The following is a 7956-nucleotide window of genomic DNA, read 5'->3' on the forward strand; positions in this document are numbered from 1 at the left end:
TTTTTCTCTTTAATCTTGATATTGTTTTACATTAGTACCAGTGATAAACGTACAATTTCAGATGTAGGTAGACGGTTTAATTTTTATAAATACGTAACGTCAGGGTTGGTTGTTATCAAAGCCATTTTTATTCAAACTCCTAAATCAATATTTTATTAATTTTACTTACAGGTAACATTATTTGTTGCGTTTTTTATTATATGTTGACCACAACGTCCAATAATGACATCTAAACATAATTTCCTTGCTTATAGGCTCCCAGTAATTTGGAGTTGGCGTTAGGAAATTCTTCTCCAAAGAAAGACAGTTTTGAACTTTGGATGGAAAGTATGAATTTGTTGTAATACGTTTTAAATTTGGGTGCTTTTATTGTATATATTGCAGCTAGCTATAACGCTATATTTTACCCCATTCAGAAATTTTGAATTTAACACTATGTATTTTGTCTCTCAAATTATACAACCGAGGACATTTAATACAATATTTTATGACCATAAATCCGTGTGGTTTGGAGTCTAATCCATAATGAATTGTAACATTAAACAATGATTTGAAAAAATAAATTTAATTTTAAGGTTAAGACGTATAAAAAACAACGAGAATTTTGTTCAGTTACATTATACATTTTTACTGAAGTCTTGTATTACAATTTTCATATATTACGTCTAACAAAATATACATATATGGAATTAAACTATTACGGTTTGTACCTTAAACCTCGGTTGTTTTTTATTGGTAAGCACAAAACTACACAGGTGCCATTCCAAGAAATGTAATGACTTACGTGAATTTATCAGTCAATCTGTTGACATAAAATGGGCCTTACAGGTATGATGAAGTGGGATTTTGTTTTAAACATTCACATATCTCTAACATTGAAATTTTGAATCAATAATACAATAAAATGTACGTCATAATATACAGAAACTAATATCGAGACATTTAATATAATTATTTATTTGAATGAACATTTCTATATAAGTTTATTTTGTTTGTTTGGGAATTTCGCACAAAGCTACTCGAGGGCTATCTGTGCTAGCCGTCCCTAGTTTAGCAGTGTAAGACTAGAGGGAAGGCAGCTAGTCATCACCAACCACCGCCAACTCTTGGGCTACTTTTTTACCAACGAATAGTGAGATTGACCGTCACATTATACATTCCCACGGCTGAGAGGGCGAGCATGTTTAGCGCGACGCGGGCGCGAACCCGCGACCCTCGGATTACGAGTCGCACGCCTTACGCGCTAGGCCATGCCGGGCCATATAAGTTTATAAACGCTTATTAAAATCAAAGGTTTTGAGTTTTAAGTTTTGTTTTTAGTTGGTATTATGTTCTTAGTTCCTTTACCTGAAAATTCTAATCTAATATTTTTGTCTTTGATGTTTTATTCAATTTTTGAAACAGAATAAATTTTAATAATAAAAATTTATTTTCTCCATAGAATAAAAAAAATTATATTTGTCAACCACAACAACAACAACAGTTGCTGCTGTGTACACACCAAAAGAACTGTTGTAACAAATGGTTTGTAAAAATTGTGTTCCTACGACAACTGTATTTGTGGGCCCGGCATGGCCAAGCGTGTTAAGGCGTTCGACTCGTAATCCGATGGTGGCGGGTTCGAATCCCGATCGCACCAAACATGCTCACCCTTTCAGCCGTGGGGGCGTTATAAAGGTACGCTCAATACCACTATTCGTTGGTAAAAGAGTAGCCCAACAGTTGGCGGTGGGTGGTGATGACTAGCTGCTTTCCCTGTAGTCTTAGACTGCTAAATTAGGGACGACTGGTGCAGATTGCCCTCGAGTAGCTTTGCAAACAAACAAACTGTAGTTGTGAAGAGAGAAAATAAATTTCTAAGCGCCTACTGTTGATTTTGCGTCAGAGCTCCGGCTAGGGGCCAGTTAAATTTTAAACCGAAATACTTGCCGCGTTCTCTGATACGCTCTACTGTATTTGTTGTATTCCAACCAATCCGTTGAGCTCTAAAATGAGCGAAACGTGGCGTCAGCAACAGATGTAGTGAACATAACGTAGTTGGAATATTATTGTAATACACTTTTTTAATTATTTTAAATCCCTATGGAAGTAGGTAAATAATACAGTGTTAAAAATTATAGTAGGCCTAGTAGTAATATATTATGAAAAGTATAATTAATTTGTCAGTTACATTTCAAACTTTCAGAAACATGGTGTTTAGTGACCAATTAGATTATGTATCATTCAGGGAAAAAAAATCTAAACACATTATAATAAAGAAAATTGCTTTGCAAAGATATATAGAGAGATATTTCAATAAAACATGAAACGGTGGTACGGTTGCGACAGAAAGTGTTCGTACCCATATGTTGTCGCTATAAACCCAGTGTATGATTAAAAATTATACCACCAATAACTAGGTAAGTGATACCAGTTTATTTTACGTCTGACGTGGGGGCGTTATAATGTGACAGTCAATTCCACTATTCGTTGGTAAAAGAGTAGCCCAAGAGTTGGCGGTGGGTGGTGATAACAGGCTGCCTTCCCTCTAGTCTTACATTGCTAAATTAGGGACGGCTAGCACAGATAGCTCTCGAGTAGCTTTGTGCGAAATTCAAAACAAAACCCCTGCGTCCCGAGAAGTTTTTTGCTCATAACTTAAAAAAGTATCACGATTAGGCTGATAGACGTATAGTATATTATAAATACCCTACTAATACACATCTACACAAATTTCTATGTAAATTGAACAACAAATAAACTGTTTATAAACAAATAACCAAGCATAGGAGGGGCAGAAAGTGTTTGTGCGTCTACTTTAATGGTCAGTTGTGTAGCCTTTTAGGTGAATTACTTGGCGCAATCTCTCCTCATAGTCCTCCATGATCGTTTGACATCACTCGACTGGCATTTTCTTCGATTCTTTTTTACAGAAGGCCTCCAACTCTTGCAAGTTTTTTCGAATGACGCTGATGAACCCTGGTCTTCAACTCATGCCAAACGTTTTCAATTGGATTGAGATCGCGTGACTGCGATGGCCACTTCAGAACGCTTATATTGTTCTTCTGCAACCACGATTGCACATATTTCGATGTGTGCTTAGGGTCATTGTCATGCTGGAAGATTCAAGATTCCGAGCATCATTCTTAGTATAAGTGCCTAATATATCAACGTACTAATGGCCTGGCATGACCAAGCGCATAAGACGTGCGACTCGTAATCCGAGGGTCGCGGGTTCGTGCCCGCGTCGCGCTAAACATGCTCGCCCTCCCAGCCGTGGGGGCGTATAATGGGACGGTCAATCCCACTATTCGTTGGTAAAAGAGCAGCTCAAGAGTTGGCGGTGGGTGGTGATGACTAGCTGCCTTCCCTCTAGTCTTACACTACTAAATTAGGGACGGCTAGCACAGATAGCCCTCGAGTAGCTTTGTGCGAAATTCCAAAACAAACAAACAATATATCAACGTACTCTTCTTTTTTCATGATTTCGTTGACGCGGTGAAGGCTGCCTACACCAGAAGAGCTGAAGGAACCCCATAGCATGATCGAGCCACCTCTGTGTTTAACTGTAGGGACGGTGTTATTTGGAAGATTTCTTTCCCCCTTCTTACGGAAAATATTGCGAACATCATTGTGGCCGAGAAGCTCGATTTTAGTCTCGTCTGACCAAGGGATACTCTTCCAATAGGTAAAGGGTTTATTTACATACTTTCTTGCATACCTCAATCGTGCTTCTAAATGAACAGGCTTTAAATATGGAGTTCTACGAGGACGGCATACTTTGAATCCAGGAGAGCGTAATATGTTCGTAACTGTAGAGGTGCTTACTTCAACCCCAGTTTTTCTTACCATTTTCTGTATGTCATTTCGTGTTAAACGAGGATTCCTACTAACTTCTCTGAGAACCTTCCTCTTGGTTCTCTCTGGAATTTTGGTGGGGCGTCCGGAACGAGAGAGGCTAGCAGTTGATCCTGTAATCTTAAACTTGGCAATTGTGCTTTGAACAGTAGATTTCGGCACATTAAGTTGTGTAGCAATACCGGAAAGAGACACACGAGACTTGTATTTTACAATAATTCGGTTTTAAATCACTGGACAGTTGTTTCCTGTTAGCCATGATGACCAAGCAGATAATGACGGAGACGGCGCTAAGTTGGAATGGTATAATGTAGTTTATTCGCCAAACTAAACAAAATTTTTACGGGAATATCAGTTTTCACACGTTTTGAAATGTACGAACACTTTCTGCTCCTCCTATTTTTGGTTATTTGTTTTTAAACAGTTTATTTTTTGTTCAGTTTACATAGAAATTTATGTAAATGTGTGTTAGTATAATATTTATAATATACCTTACGTCTATTCGCCTAATCGTGAGACTTTTTTTAAATTATGAGCAAAAAAACTACTCGGGACGCAAGGGTACGAACACTTTGTCATAACTGTATAATTTTATAAAGTTATTATTGTCAGACGTAAAATAAAGTGGTATCACTAACCCAGTTAATGGTGGTATAATATCATATATATACTGGGTTTATAGCGACAACATATGGGCCATCTTAGACAATTGGGACTGTCTAAGTTTCACATGTAATGCTTGCTATACAAACAGAATTCCGAATATTCTCAAACATCGAAATTTGTTGAATCAAAGAACATTTTGGCGATGTACCATTCAATGACAACTTTCGCTCATGACTGTCGGTTCGAAATTAGTGTGTGTGTGTGTGGGGGACATATAGCAACTGTGTAGTTTTCACAAAGAAACAAACCAAGTGTACACAATCTGTATACCCTTTTATGGGAAGCTACAGTTTTTTAAGTGACTAGCCAAAAAGCCACCGACCTGCTTCTTCCAAGGTTGGAAACTGGATAACAAAAATAACAAGATACATGTTAACAGTAAAATATACTTTAAAGTACACCATTAAAAGTATTTCATAATGATAAACTTTTATGCTCGTTGTTTTAATCAAGTAGAAAAATATAATTTAAAGTCAGTGTCTTTAGAGGAAGATACCAACTAACTTCAGTCCTGGTTAAAGTTAGAATAAGTTTAATAGAAAGTTCCTGAGCAGTAATTTAAGAACCTTCGTCTACCTAGACCCAGAATGTGGTGGAGGTGATACTATACAGCAGGAGTCGATCCATCAAGGTGACTCCAAACGTTTTCTGGAGAAATTACTTAAAGGTAAGCTGGCTACCAAAATGTGCATAATGCTACAAAACAATGATTCTGGAAACACTTTTTGTGCTTCAAAAATTTATAAATATTAGGCTTAATGATACCGTTTGATAACTGTATAATATAAGGGTCCAAATATCAGTTAACACAATTTCTGTTGTAAGCAAAGTGAAATCCTTTATCTGCAGTGGAATGTGAGAATATGTAGAAATTAGATAAAGAATTCCTATCGTAAAAAATACGAAATATAACCATGTAAGTCATAGCCATATCTACTGTTTTAATTATAAAGAATGTTTTGTTTTACGTTATTCATACAGACCAAGGACAGGAAGCTAAAATGGTGTGTATAAAGTGGATAGAGCATTGAGGTGAGTTGTAAACACAACATTAATGTGTTTATTTTTCTTACATGAATTCAGACTATACTATTTGTTTTACGTTTCTGTCAAATGAAAGCCTTACAGTTTTCTTGGTAGCCTGTTTTAACATCATTTCTTATATTCTTTATTATAAGCGACTGACAGTATATCTATACATGTATATATATTCATGTATTAACTTATATCCATTATAATCTTCAATGTATTGTTAACGAAGGTGAGAACTGATGGCATAACCTTTATAAAAGTTTATTGGTATGGACAGAAAAAGTTACATTTTTGGGAATGACTTGTTATGACAACTTTTTATTTCAGTGACAGTGGAGCTTTTGAAAACTTCTCACTGAAGCGACTGGACGAACTTATTAAGGAAGCATTAATTATGGAAGAAAATCTTAAGAGACGAAAAGAGGTTTTGCGTCAACGTCTTCAGATATTAACGAAAACACTTCAGGGTTTAGAAATATAGCTGGATATTTATTACGTAACGAACTAACAAGTATGAAGTTGTTTGGGTTCGACTCAGCACCAGTTAGAAATACATTTGTTCATTTTTAATGCCAGGTTATGCAGTCATGAGTTAAGCATACAAACCACCAACTGGAGGAGGCAAACGTTTGGAATAAAAAAAATTCACGTGGAGACTGTTTAATATAACATTTAATACGAGATATTCATACACTCGTCTCCATCAAAGTTTCCAAACTATTTTGAAACAGTTCGATGTCAAAATTATTGCTTTCCATTCTCAACGACAATATGTTAATTAATTATATCTTCTGCTATATTCATTATCATTGAAATTACAATGAACAAGTTACCAACCAATTTATCCCAATATATTCTTTTATACATAATTCCGCTTGTACTTTTGCAATAATAATTCTTCAGATATGCTTATTAATAACTCTAATTCATCTATCAACTTTGTGAAATCTACTAGACAGCTAATATTTCTTCCTTGTTAGACCAGATAAGAGCATGAATTACTCGCAAGGTGTTTGTACGACAAATATGCACAAGACTCTGTAGTATCTCCATTCTGGATCTGGAGATGCAGTGGAGATTCTAAGCAACTCTGGATAATTTGGAGAACTACGAGATAGCTAGACTAATCAGGAATTGGCGAGGGACACGAAAATAACTACGTAATAATAGTGTTTAATATTACCTAATCAGAATAATTAGTGTCTTATATACTCTTCAAAAAAAGAAACGCAAAAGGTAAAATATGAGACAAATTGTTACGAAGTTTATTCCGCGTAGTTCTGTATGACATGTGTAAAACTTTGCACATTCACTGCTGAACATTCAAAGTCTGCAAAGGCGAAGTCCACGCTCACTAGGTGAAGTTTAACGTCACTCAACGTCAATAACGAGTATGCCCCCCGTGAGCATCAATAACTACTTGGCATCTCCTGCCCATGGAAGCGATGAGATGACGAATCACATCCTGTGGAATGGCTGTCCACTTAGCCTGCAAAGCTGCTGCAAGCTGAGGTAGAGTGCGGTTGAGGTTGTCGCCGTCGCAGACGTCGGTCCAACTCGTCCCAAAGATGGGGTTCAAATCTGGTGATCTGGAGGGCCAGGGAAGAACGTTGATGTTGTAGTGTCTCAAGAAGACAGTGGTGAGTCGGGCTGTGTGAGAACGGGCGTTGTCATGTTGAAAAACATCGTTGACGTTCACCATGATGGGTTGCACATGGGGCCTACGAATCTCGTAGACGGTTGCGTACGGTCTGATCGGAAATCCTACGCAGCCCTGGTATGGTTGAGGCAGTAGACATCGCAGTGGTGGTCCTATCTCGAAGGTGACGTAACCGGATGTTGCGATCTTGTGCGGGCGTGGTCACACGAGGTCTGCCAGATCGTGGACGGTCACGAGTTGATCCATGTTGTTGGTGACGATTCCATAGCCTTGTGATGGTGCTTGGGTGGACATTCACAGCTCTGACAACATCTGATCGAGATTCGCCTGCTTCCAAGCGACAAATGGCGTTGTTGCGTTGTGCTTCAGTCAGTCTTGGCGTAACTGTATTGCGTGTCGGTGGCTTAATACTGAGGTATGGAAACCAAGAACCCGTCACTTTTATTGGGATTTTTCACATGTTGCACTTGCAGAACATGCAGATCTCTCAAACAAAGTTATTGGACACGCATGCATTTTGGCGAAACATCCGATGTTTTCCTCCGTTTTCAAAGTGCACAATTTTTATTGTCATTTTGGTCTGACAATCAGTGCCTTAACACGTGTAGCATCACATACTCTGAGCTTGTAACGTTATTACATATATTTCTCTTTAAAATAACAAAAATATCCCTTTTGCGTTTCTTGTTTTCAAGAGTATACTACTTAATTAATATAATTAAAGTGTTTAATACTGCATAATTAGTATAGTTACAGTGTTT

At 37.3% G+C, this 7956-nt stretch overlaps 1 long non-coding RNA gene across 1 annotated transcript; it reads left to right on the plus strand.

Annotated features, from left to right (window-relative positions):
* Positions 1-252: 252 nt before the first annotated feature.
* LOC143233356 (uncharacterized) lies at positions 253-5526 on the plus strand. The gene is made up of 3 exons (XR_013018107.1): positions 253-327; positions 5084-5170; positions 5485-5526. It is a non-coding gene; the product is annotated as an uncharacterized LOC143233356 (long non-coding RNA).
* The last annotated feature ends 2430 nt before the right edge of the window (positions 5527-7956 follow it).

The sequence above is a fragment of the Tachypleus tridentatus genome, chromosome 12, assembly GCF_004210375.1.
Source record: "Tachypleus tridentatus isolate NWPU-2018 chromosome 12, ASM421037v1, whole genome shotgun sequence".
In the NCBI taxonomy this organism is placed as follows: Eukaryota; Metazoa; Arthropoda; class Merostomata; order Xiphosura; family Limulidae; genus Tachypleus; species Tachypleus tridentatus.